We start from the raw sequence: 13,792 nt of genomic DNA on the forward strand, positions 1-13,792 counted from the left end.
TACTAGGGTTTCAATGGAAGCATGAAAATGGTTCCACAAAGAAAGCATGGTGGAGAGTCAAAGATGTTACACCTAAGGATTTGAGAACCCTTCAGAGGAAGATGCAAGAAATACAAGAACAAATGTGCATAGGAATGAATCTTGTCATAGGAGATGATGAAAGTGAGGATGAAAGAGAAGAAGGAAATGTGGACCTAGCCACAGTAGAGGAAGTTTTTAACCTAGAGGAGGAAAAGCTTTTTAGGGTCATTTCTAGTATTAGAAAAAGACCTAGGTTTGATATTCTCACATTTTTGGGAAATCTCAATCTAGAGGAATTGATCAACTAGATCAATAAACTAGAAGAGTACTTTGAACATGAAGATATTTAAGATCTAGATAGGGTCAAGTTTGTGAAGGCCAAACTGAAGGGTGGTGCAAAGATCTAGTGGTAGGAGATCCAGTTGGATTGAAATAAAAGAAGAAAGAAAAAAATCACCAAATGGGATCAAATTGTAGCTAAAATGAAGTGACAAATCATTCTAGTGGATTATGGGCTTGGTCTATTGAATAAAATGCAAGGATTGAAGCAAGCAAGAAAATCTATTCAAGAGTATACCGAAGAGTTCTACTAAGTTCTCATTAGAACCAACCATGCAGAAGCTGATAAGGAGAAAGTCATTCATTATCTTAATGGGTTAAGGAAAAGCATTTAAAATAAGATTAGTCTTGTTTGAGTGACTAGTATTAAGAAGGCATGCTAGTTTTCTCTAAGAGTTGAGGAGAAACTAAGAAAAAAGTTTGATAACAAGAATAGTGGTAGAGGTCACAATGGAAGATCTATAGGATGATCTTATGGAGTCTGAAATGATGATCAAAAGAACAAGGATAAGGTTGGAAGCAGTAGTCAAAACCATAGGAGAAATAATTCCAATCATTTCCATGATCAGAATAATAGAGATTAGAGAGGAAGAGGTAGAAGACAAGGATTTGGAAGAGAAGGTTTTTGTGGGGAATGTTTTCACTACATAGAAGAAGGGCATAGAGCATTTGAATGTTTCCAGCAACAAAGAAGGACAAATCAAAGAATAGAAGGCTAGGCTAGAGTTTCACATGTTGATTAAGATGCTAGATCATCACATTCTAAAGATTTTGAAAGAGGAGAAGTCCTAGTTAACTATTAGTATAAATAAGTATTTAGTATTTACACTTTATTTAAGTTTACTTCGGTTAATGCACTATTTTTTTTTGTATTATTTTATTATTTCTTTAGGTGAGACACTTAGGAGTTTGTGTAGTACTCTCACAGAAGTATGCAACTCTAATTATGCACATGGTATTTACAACACTAGAGTTTGCATCATTCACTAAGTTGTCATGTTGACAACACAATTATTCGCACTCCTAATTTAGCACATGTTGTGTACACCACTAATTTTTTTGCTGCACCATTGTAGGCTTATCCTCACATCATCCAACTTAATTTCATGCTTAATGGAGGATAACCCATATCTAGTGGACATGTGCCTAGTTGTATAACTTATCATGATGCTAACTTCTATGCATTCTAGAAGCTCTCCTAAGGCCTTTACATATGGGCACTCCTAGTGTCTCACATGGCATATTGCATATTGAATGAATATCATCATTCTACTCATACTTTCTCTATTGGTCTACTATTGTGCTTGTGTTGAGTTATTAGTTCTTGGGTGACTTTTTTCCTAAGCCAAATTCTTACATGGTATTAGAGCTCAGGGAGATTCTCTACACATAGTTGTTTGAGACTATTCATGCTTCAGCACCTCGACCTAAATCTGGAGGATCTATAGAAATTGGGAGCATCTAGGCTAGATCTGACCTTGTCATTGTGTCCAAGGTGTCGATTTGGTGATGATTGACTATAAATTTTCCTATGTTGGGTGAAAGTTGATCGTGAGGCAAATTTTTTTTGCAAATCAAAACCTAAAGGCCTCAATTTACAGTTCGAGTATGGTCATTTTCATATCTATTTAATTATTTTTCTAGACCTAAATTATTTTTCATCTCTACAATTTTTTTCTCCAGTGAGGTATTTTCAGATTTTTTATTCCCCAATCAAAGAAATTTTTTTTGTAGAACTGGGCTATTAGATCCTGACTTTGCAATTTTGGCAGAATACTTTTTGCAGTGAATTACCATTTAAATCAGGTGGGTATCATTATTATTCTACTGGCTTCATCATATAAATTCAGCTTCACAATAATCTTTGTCAGACCAGTGGTAGTCCATAACACATATTCTGATGGACTTGCCAACTGCACTGGCACTCAAGCCTCTTTACTAGTGGGGCTCCTTATTTTATTACCCACAGAAGAATGTTTTTAAAAACCTTCCAAACCCACAATCCCATCAATGTGGGACAAATATGTATAAGTCTAGTGGCATTTGAGGCATATTCTGGTGAAGTCTATCAACGACGGTTGCAAATTTTTTTGGCAATATGTGTTAAATCTATGGCAGATCCCATAGCAAAAGCAGAGGACACATGTTGCACATAACAGACCTTCTTTAACTACCTCCTACCTGTCCAATCATCATGACATGTGGAGCCATCTATAGGTCAACATACAACATCTGTTGAACCTACCACATGACACCACATCAGTAGATATCCATGTGGTTGTACATGTCATCCAATACCCATAGCAAGACACGTGGTAGGCCACCTCAGCTATTTTGTACCTGTCGAATCAAACCTAGTCAGCGCTCCACATGGCACTGTATCATCAAACAAGTCAGCACATCTACCAACTCACTAGCCCTATTAGTAGACCATACACCTACAAGGAGGACATGTGGATTTTTTTATACAATTATATATAGATTTGTACGGCCACATCATCCACTGACATCATGTTGACATCATCAGAAGCTTGGAGTACGTTGACATCATCCAGTTCATGAGCTTAAATTTGATAGCCATCTAACCATCATTCTTGGCCAAATTTGAATTATTGTGATGGTTGTATGACCATCAAATTTAACCCCATCTTTTGCTGATCCAACCCCTTTCCATATTGATTTTCAATTTTACAGTCTGACTTCAAGAGGCCATAACTCGAACATTCAGACTCCAAATCAGGTTCAATGTTTTCTAAAATTGGGTAGAATTTCCTAAAATTTTTAGTGGTGTAGATTTTTTTTTAGTTTTGGTGCATGGATTTGTCAGAAATTGCATTTTTTGGTGACTATACATGGATAATCCTACATTTTGCAACTTCAAATGCTCTGTACGGGCACATTTGGAGTCAAAAATAGGCTTTGCTTTTTTTTAAATTGTCTTATTTTTTATCTACTTTCTAGATCTATTATCAGATTGTAGTTTTGTTAACAAAAGTGTTACTTTCAACAATAGGGCCTTTCTTTGCTTTGTATTACTTCAAAATTCTAGCACATTGTAAAGTTCCAGATTTGTAATCCATTAAGAGGTTGTAATAAGAAAAATCAAAAGTCCACAAAGTCAAAAATTGGTAAGTGGCCCATTGTAATCAGACTATTGATAAAGTGCCAAAAGCAACTCTTTTGGGGGTTTCTTGATTTAGTGAAAAGGGGGGGTGTTCTTGGTGTTGTGTTCTCTCTTTTTTGCACTTTTCTTTCATTTTCTACATTATGGGAAACTTTAAGTTTCCAAAATTAACTCCTCATAACTATGCTAAATGGTCCATCAAATTGTGGTATCACTTAATTCATAAGGGAGTTTCTCAATATGTAGATGGTACTCTTCCTAAACCAGTAGGTGATAATGTATCAGCAAGTGATATTTCAGCATGGGTAGTAATGGATAGGAAAGCCCTAGGTGATATATGTTTGGAGGTTGATGATAAGATCATGTATTAGATTAAGAAGTGTTCTACATCTAAGGAGTCTTGGGATATCCTCAAAAACCTTTATGGTAAAGTGTCTGAAGAGGATGTTTTCAAAATTAAAGATGAGCTTGTCTCCTTAAATCCTAAGTCATATGATTCAATATAGGATTTCATCATTAAGGTGAATGAATTAAGGAAAAAGATTACTAATTATGGGAGTTTTATCAAAGATGACAGATTGATCTATCTCATACATAACAAGCTACCATTAGAGTATTTCACATTTGTAGGGTCTGCTTATAAGAAAGTCACTTTTGATGAATATGTTGATCTATTAGATATTGAAGAAAAGAAGTTGAAGTCAATGGGGATTCTCAAATCACTTAAGTCTAAAGCATTGGTGGCCAATAATGAGGGTTCTCAAAATTTAGCTAGACAATCTTCAAGTAAAGGAAAGGGTAAGAATAAGAAGAAATGGAAGAGAAAATCTGAGGATGCAGAAAAGACAACACCACAATCCAATCAACAAGGTAAGTCCTAAAATTCCAACAAGAAGGGGGATGACAATAAGGAGAAGAAGAAGTGTGCTTATTGCAAGAAATTGGGTCATGAAGAGCATGAGTGTTATCTTAAAAAGATTGATGAGTTGACCAACATCATGAAGAAAAATAATGTTCCATTGCCTAATGCTTACAAGGATAAGGGGTCTTATTTAGATTCAAAGGGAAAAGGAAAAGCACTCATGGCTAATTAAAACTCTTCAAAGGAATGGATATTTGACTCAGGTGCCTCTTATCACATGGGTTCTTCAAAAGAGGATTTTTATTCAATGAAGCAATCAAAGGTACACACATCTTCACAGGAGATGATACCAAAATGGAAGTTGAAGGAAAAGGAAATGTGGAAAGGGAAAATGGAGAGTTTCAAGATGTTCTCTATGTTTCAAACCTAAGTTTAAATCTCCTATCAATCTACCAAACTCAGTATAGGTGCATAGTCTTAAAGATGATTCCTTGGTTGCAGTGGGGGAAGTGAACCATAACAAAAGGTTGTACTCTTTCTCCCATTTTGTGCCCAAGTCTCCTTCAAAGGCCTTGTTATCTCAATCAAATTCAACTATGCAATTATGGCATCAACAGTATGGTCATCTTGACTTCTGCTACCTTCAACTACTTTGTGCAAATAGAATGGTCAAAGGTCTACCTCAAATCAACTTTTCTAAGGGTGAATGTTCAAAAAATTTGTGGATATGCATCCAGAGGGGAAGTTATAGAAAGGGAAGTCTTCAAGAGCACTAGGTGTTCTATAGATGGTTCACATGGTATTAGCAAGTCCTTTTGCATTTAGCCAGGGTTGCTACATACTTACCTTCATTGATGACTTTTCAAGATACACTTGGGTCTATTTTATTCATAATAACAATGAAGTGTTGGACAAGTTTCTAGCCTTCAAGACTCATGTAGAATGGAAATCCAAGAAAGCCATCAAAGTTCTAAGAATGGACAATGGAAGCATGTATGCGAATAGAAGACTTAAGGACTTTTGTAGACTTGAGGGCATTGATCTTCAGACTTTTCTAGCATTTAGTCCGAATAAGAAAAATGTTGCACCATTGAGGATCCAAACTCTTAAGTCTATGGCAAGTTGTATGATACAGGCCAAGTCTCTAAATCCATCATTAGAAGTCAAAGAAATCTCTAGTTCCACTCACATTATTAATAGGTCTCCTCATCCATCCTTAGATGTCAAGACTCCTTTTGAGGCATGGTGCGGAAAAAAACCTATTGTGACACACTTTAGAGTCTTTGGTTGTCCTACATGGGCTAACACATCTTCCAGGGGATGCAAGGCATAGTCATCTTGACCTTGTACTTTCATTGGTTATGAAGAAAATGTGAAGGAATATAGACTATTGGATCTTGAGACACATCAGATCTTTGTGGAGAAGGATGTACACTTTGAGGAAAGTTCACCGAGCTTGTCCTCTACTCCTCTCTACACATCATACTATGTAGAAACTGATAGTGACACTAGTGATAGTGCTTCAATAGATTTAGACATGTGGGGTTCTATCAACAGTTGCAAAGAAGTCACTTCATCTATTTAGTCCACATGCATACATAGCCACAGTGATAGGTCTAGCATAGTAGGGTACATCCAGTCTTCTAGGTCCAACTTCAGTGATAGATTTGGGGGAAAGTAGTGATGATCTACCTCTTCTTCGTGATGTAGCAGCACCTTCTTCAGTTGTCATGATGGCTCCATCTGACCCTCTTTTTCATTCTCTACATTATTGATTGTCATAGGTTGAAGTGATTGTGGATACTTATGATCAGTAGTTGCAGTAGGGTTCTTTATTAGTTTCAGAGTCAAAAAGTTCTTTGAGACAAGTTCTTTAGCTAGCTAAGCAAGTTTCTGAGACATTACTTATCCATGGGATTCTTTCCACACATAGAAAAAGTGTCTCATTTGTACCTTTGGTATTGTTTCTTCATAAGAGAAGGAACACCATTCTATAGTCTTGGATTAGCTTCTTCATCGGAGCCATCACTGGTATGCATTCTTCTTCTTCTTCTTTTGGGTGGGGGGGGGGGGGAGCCTATCCTATCTTTCTTCATCTTCTCATCATTCTCTTATGTATATATTGGATGTATGTCATAATGGGGGGGGTCTTGATTACTCCATCCATCCATGCATCCCTATTCATCTCTTCTTTTTGGGGGAGGGTTTTTCCTGTGAGGTTTTCCCTCTTTCTCCACTTTATGAGAGATTGCATTTACATTATGTACATGGGTACCTAACATGGCCTAGTAGCTGGGACCCATCATGCATTTCATCCTAGTTAATGTAAGCTTAAGGGCATTCCCCTAATTTGCACTTAAGGGGGGGTGTTGATGTAAATAAGTATTTACTATTTACACTTTACTTAAGTTTACTTAGGTTAATGCATTATTTTATTATTTATTTAGGTGAGACACTTAGAAGTTCTTGTGCTCTCACAGAAGTACACAACTCTAATTATGCACATGGTGTCTAGAACATTGGAGTTTGCATCATTCACTAAGTTGTCATGTTGACAACATAGTTATTCGCACTCCTAATCTAGCACATGTTGTCTACACCATTGATTTGCATGCTACATCATTGTAGGCTTATCCACACATCATCGCACTTAATTCTATGCTTAATGGAGGATAACCCATATCTAGTGGACATGTTTCTGGTTGTGTTACTTATCATGATGCTAACTTCTATGCATTCTAGAAGCTCTCCTGAGGCCTTTATATGTGGGCAGTCCTAGTGTACTCTCACATTGCATATTTCATATTGAATGAATATCATCATTCTAATCATGCTCTCTCTATCGGTCTACTATTGTTCTTGTGTTGAGTTCTTAGTTCTTAGGTGAATTCTAGCCTAAGACAAATTCTTACATTAACAATAGAGTCCTATTGAGTGGTGCGAATGAACCTAGTCAAAGAAGTAGCTTGTTTTGCACAAGGTATAGATGAGAAGATAAATATTGTGATGTGATCATTAATGGTGAAAGTATTGATAATATGCTATTAGAAATGATGATCACAAAGTTGAAGTTGAAGAGACAAAAACACTCGCATCCATACCATATTACTTGGGTGTAAGATGACCACAAGCTCATAGTCAATGAGCAATGCTCAATGAAGATCAAGATTGGTAGCTACCAAGATGAAGTACTTTTTGATATCATACCTATGGACATATGTCATATGTTGTTGGGTAGGCCATGGGAGTTGACAAGCATGTTGTAAGCGATGGATGAGAAAATACTTGTATTCTGACTGAGGATGGAGTGAAACATGAGTTGAAGGTATTGAAGGATAAAGAAGAAAAGGTATGTAGTGTTTCCAAAATATGTTTTTTTTTTGGTAAATAGTTTCTCAAGGGTATGAAGTATGAGCATATGTGTTTTGTTGTAATTCCAAAAGATGGTAAAGAATAAGTAGAGGATGTACCTATAGAAGTTGCAAATATGTTGGGAGAGTTTTCTAATATTATGTCATATAGTGTACCTAATGGATTGCCCCCAATAAGGAAGATCAATAACTTGATGGATTCGATTCTAGGAGCCAATTTTCCAAACAAGCCAACACACAAAATGAAACCAACAAAAAGTGAATAGTTGAACAAGCAAGTTCATGAGTTGTTGCAGAAGGATTTAACTTGAGAGCGTCTAAGTCCATGTGTTGTACCAATAGTATTAGAACCAAAGAATAATGAAGAATGGAGGATTTGCATAGATTCTCACACTATTAACAAGATCACAATCAAGTACAAATTTCCATTTCCAAGGATGGATGATATTATGGACTATTTGAGTGGGGTTGAGCATTTCACAAAGATAGATCTAAAGAGTGGATACCATCAGATTCACATCAAAGAAGGTGATGAGTGGTAGACTAATTTCAAGATAAGGGGAGGACTATATGAGTGGTTAGTCATGCCTTTTGGGCTAACGAATGCATCAAGCACTTTCATGTGGCTCACGAATGAGGTACTAAAGGAATTTTTGGGTAAGTTTTTCATTATTTTCCTAAATGATATTTTGATCTTTAATAAGACATTGGAGGAGCATTTGATGCATATTTGGAAGGTGTTTGATAAGTTGAGAGGAGAAAAGTTACTCATAAACTTGAAGAAGTGTAGTTTTGTAAACAAGGAATTCATGTACCTAGCATTTGTAGTCTTAGGAGAAGGTCTAAAAATGGACATGAATAAAGTGAAGGTTATCCTTTAATGGCCTACTCTAAGGAGTGCTACTATAACGGCCCGCTTGGGAACCCAAGAGAAATAAACCTAATACGTTACAAAGTTTAGTGGACTATTTTTTTTCTAAAGTTTATACAACATCAAAGTAACAATACAGAAACAATATACACAAACACAACATTTACACATGTAATTACAATAAATATCGCATTCCTCCAAGGTTCTTTCATGTTGAGTTTCATTTAAGATCTTTTATTAATTTTTTAAGCTTTAAGTACATTATCCATTATCATAAAAATATAACATATTAATCTTATAAGAAAATGCATTAATACAACTGATACAATGAAATACATCTAATGGATAACATCCACTACACATGTCATAGGGTAATCGAGAATAGCTACAACTACATCAAACTACAAGATACATGATAATATATAAATACATCAATTGAATAGAAGCCTCCAAGATAATGGTAAGAATGATAAAGGCACAATTGCATCATCAACCTTCCAACATCTTTAAATATGAAGGGAGCCCAAATGGTAAGAAGTCACTACCTCCCAACCATGTGGTTATCTAGTCAGGCTTCCACTCCCATTGTGCAAGGAATATAATGAATGATTGACCTATAACTAATCAAACCATAAAATATTCCTAGGCAAGGAATCCTAATAGCCAAATCTACCTCAAGGGTAACACAAACTACTCAAAAAGAAAAGATAACCAAAGTTTAAAGAACACTCATCCAATACCAACACCACATACAATTTAGCATACATATACCAAGAATATATTGAGTACCAAAATCATGACATAAATTCCACAAAATATATCCACCTCAAGTCAAAAGACACATGTCAAAAGTACAATCACTATGAATCACCAATCACTGTCAATGAAAGTAAATACCAACAATAAATGCATCGAATAATAAGTATGACACCAATAATTGTACCACTAGAGGCAAATACAAAATCAAAAAAGTAGACTTAGGCTACATATGAGGGAGTTTCATCACATGGTCAAACTATTTGAGTTACCCTAAACTGGTCTCTCGTTAGACCTTGAACCCTCAAGCATTGAGTTACCCTAGACTAGTCACGTTGGACCTCGGACCCTCAATGTAACACATGTGAAACTCGAATGCCCTCCGATGAAAATGAGGAAAACTAGTCATACCTCTCACTAGGTATCATCCCATTCTCATCCTTAGCCTATACAAACACTTAAGGCATGGGAGGGGCACATCTCTAACTTATCTTTTAATGTATCTCAAGAAAAAGGGCTAGGCAAGATACTTTAATTACTATATTATCATTGATTACACAACTTCCAATAAGTTACCTAGGTACTGACCACTTTGGGTCCCAAACCCCTATTGCAAGCCACTCCCAAAGACATGCACCTAAACAACCTCCCCTAAGCACATAAACCATAGTTGTGTCTCATACCACAACACCCATAATGACAGAATTATGTTGCTTAATAGGAAACCCAAAACTAATTTGGTTCTCAAAACCCAAGTCATCATATATCCTTACCAAATGAATCTTATAAACATAAGCCTCAATTCTCAATCATAAAGTACAACCTTCCATCTAGTGAAACAACCATCATAAAAGAAATCTTAAAAGATGCCTCTAGTGCACATCCTAGTTTGGCCAACTAAATAGTTCACATAAAGTCATCACAAAATGAAACATCACATTAAAAATTTTAAAACCCATCACAAAAAAAATACCATAAAACCTCAAATAAACACACATCAAATGATACAAGGTTCCATCGAATGATTTGGATTATATTATTTTCAAAAGTTTTGTTTGATCATATAAAGGGTATATAAGTGTAGGTAAATTTAGTATATTAATTATTTAATGAGTTTTGAATTAATTATTAATATTTTTTAAATCAATAATATTTAACAATAAAGACGAAACACTTTCAAAGTTCATAACATTGAGTTTTTATGCATTTTCCCTATGTAAATCAATTGGTAATTTAAATGTTATAATCTCATATGAAATGATATAGATCTGCAACCTATATAAATGGAAATAGAATTTAATTTCACACATTTTTCATGATTACTAGTACTACATAAAATTTCATTTGAATGGTGTAAAATATGAATCTTCCTAGTAGCATGAATCAGATTTGAAGGTTGCCAATTTAGAAGAAAGAGCATAACTTTTGTTTGAACTGTTGGATCTTCATGAAAATTAAGAAAAACATTCATAATAGACTTATCTACAATTGAGAATAAGATATTTTCCTATCTATATAATTTTCAAAAGTTATAAGTAACTATTTGTGTGTCTCTAATTGAAAAATCAAGCTCAAATATGTCTAGTTTTAGCATGATAGTCAATATTTGATCATGTCTGCACAAAAAAAAAATATGTGTTAAATAAAATTCAAATGGATGTCTAAAATTATCTTTACATTTTTAAAAATATATCTTAAATAAAAGTTATAGAAAAATCACATGTTGCAAACCCTCAAACTGACACATAAGTAACTGCAAACACATTTATTCATAATTAGGAAAACACAAAGAAGATGATCTTTCCAACAAAAATCACAAAAAAATTTAAAACCCCTACCTTCAAACACCAAGTTGATTTGTTAAGAAGAGAAGAAGAAAGGCCAATTGTAGACTTTACTCCCAAGCTTTGAAAAAAGTATTTTACTTCAAAATCTGAATGCATAACCTGTAACTTGTCTTTTCAAATCTCTGTTCCAAATTAACTTATTGTTCTCCAAAAATCTTATTCTCTTTTTTTTAATTCAAAAAGACCAAAATGACCTCTTAATAATTGAAAATAAATAAATAAAAATTATAAAACTAAAGTTTTTGAAATGAGTAAGCTTACAAAAGAAGGTAACTCAACTAAAATGAAATAATAGTTTTTCTTTGTTTTCTTATATTTTTTTAAAAAGAAATAAAATCACTTTAATTCTTTTTTTAAGAAAAGAAATACATAATATCTTTTATTTTTTCCCTTTCTTTTAATATTAAATAAATAAATATCCTTTATTTATTTACTTTCTTTTCACAAAATAGATTTTTTTAATAATAAAATAAATAAATATCTTTTCTTTTAAATTAAACATTCTATTGCCCACTCAAAAATCTTATTTTAATTTTATTAAGAAAAATAATTAAATCCCACTAATTATGTGCAACTCTAATTTTATTATCATTGATCAAATATTCATGATAAATCAATGTTTAATCTTTAATATATTTAATTTATCATTTTTCCAACTTTCACATTTAGACTTTTTAAATGAAGTCTTGTAAACAAATAAATATTTAACTAATTTAATTTCCCAATTAATTAAATTTCCTTATATAATAATTCTTCCTTTTATTTAAATAATATTTAATAATTCTAATATTATGTGATTGATCTAAATATCACAATTAAATGTTTTACCAAATAAATAACATAGTCAACTCACATAAGCAAAACCATTCGAAACCGAAACTCAAACAACACTCACAAAGACAAACTTGTAGGTTTAAAAAGGGGTAGAGAGTCAAATACGAGTTCTCCTTGTAGGACAAGTGTTTATGCTTTAGCTAGGATTGGGTGTGATCATTATCTTCTCATTTTCACCATTGAGTTATTGTGATAGGGCACACTCATCTTGGCAATTCAGGGAAGTCAATGCCTAGTATCTACAACCTACATAAAAGATGAACATGTACATATGCATGTATAACTAAACTAAACATGTAATAGAAGGGAGTGGTACATCATGTAGATCCTAACTAGTAGGTGACTGCGATTGCCTCTCTTAACCACATTAGATAGAAAAGTAAAATAGACACGTACACCATACACATGCAAGTATGGGGTAAGTACCATAATGAATCATGAGTCAACTCATCAAATTCTTAGATATAACAATGCATTACTATGAATGTAAAATAATCATCATTAAAGACATATCATCTTGCATCATTATGAAAGCAAACATATTTACTAACTAATAATTATTAAAGAAAGATTAACACGTAAGTAATCATAATCATAATATAACATGTGAAATATAATCAACTATGTAATCATAAATGGTATTTTCATGTAATTAAATTACATCATACCATATATATTTGAAACTAACACATGTATGAAATAGGTCTACAAGAGTTCAACATCTATAATATAAAGAAAACTATGGGTGGGCATTACAACTACATAGGTAAGATATTTTCATAGACTGGCTAGTTTTTACAGAAAGTTCATAAGAGGTTTTAGTAGTATTTGCGGACCCTTGACTAAAACAATGAGAGGGAATAGGAAATAATTTAAGTGGACTATATGAGTAGATAAGAGTTTTAATTTGTTGAAACAGAAAGTTACAGAGTAGCCTATTTTAGCACTTCCATATTTTAATAAGGTGTTCCAAGTAGATTGTGATGCTAGTGGTATTGCAATAGGATTTATTTTGAGCCAAGAAGGTAGACCTATTGCTTACTTTAGTGAGAAATTGAATGATGCCAAAAGAAAATATTTTGTTTATGATCAAGAATTTTATGCTATAGTTCAGGCATTAAAGAAGTGGAGACGATATCTTCTTCTTAAGGAGTTTGTTTTGTATATTGATCATCAAGCTTTGCAATATTTGAATAGTCAAGAAAAGTTAAATCAAAGGCATTTGAAGTGGGTTGAGTTTTTGTAGAGTTATACATTTTTTTTGAATCATAGGAGTAGGAAGTCTAATAGAGTTGCAAATGCTCTTAGTAGAAGACAAATTTTGCTGACAAAAATGCAAATTAAGGTAGTTGAGTTCAAGGAACTCAATAATTTGTATCCAAAAAATCCTAATTTTGGTGAAACATGGAAGGATTGTACCGAACCTATTACACTTGATAGGAAAAAGTGCTTGAATTTCATAACAAAGATGGTATGTTGTTCAAAGGAAGTCAGTTGTGCATTCCCATAAGTTCAATGAGAGAGAATCTCATCAAGGAGAAACATAGTAGAGGATTGTTTAGATATTTTAGTAGAGATAAAACCATTTATTTGGTTTCTTAGAATTATTACTAGCCACAATTACAACAAGATGTGAAGAAGTTTGTGCAGAGTTGCAGAGTATGTCAGATGGAAAAAGGAGTGAAGAAAAATACATGGTTGTATCATCCATTACATGTACCAAAGAAGCCATGGGAGGATGTTAACATGGAATTTGTAATTGGATTA

The sequence above is a fragment of the Cupressus sempervirens genome, chromosome 10 (assembly GCF_028749045.1).
Source record: "Cupressus sempervirens isolate cs-2001-9-10 chromosome 10, ASM2874904v1, whole genome shotgun sequence".
In the NCBI taxonomy this organism is placed as follows: domain Eukaryota; kingdom Viridiplantae; phylum Streptophyta; class Pinopsida; order Cupressales; family Cupressaceae; genus Cupressus; species Cupressus sempervirens.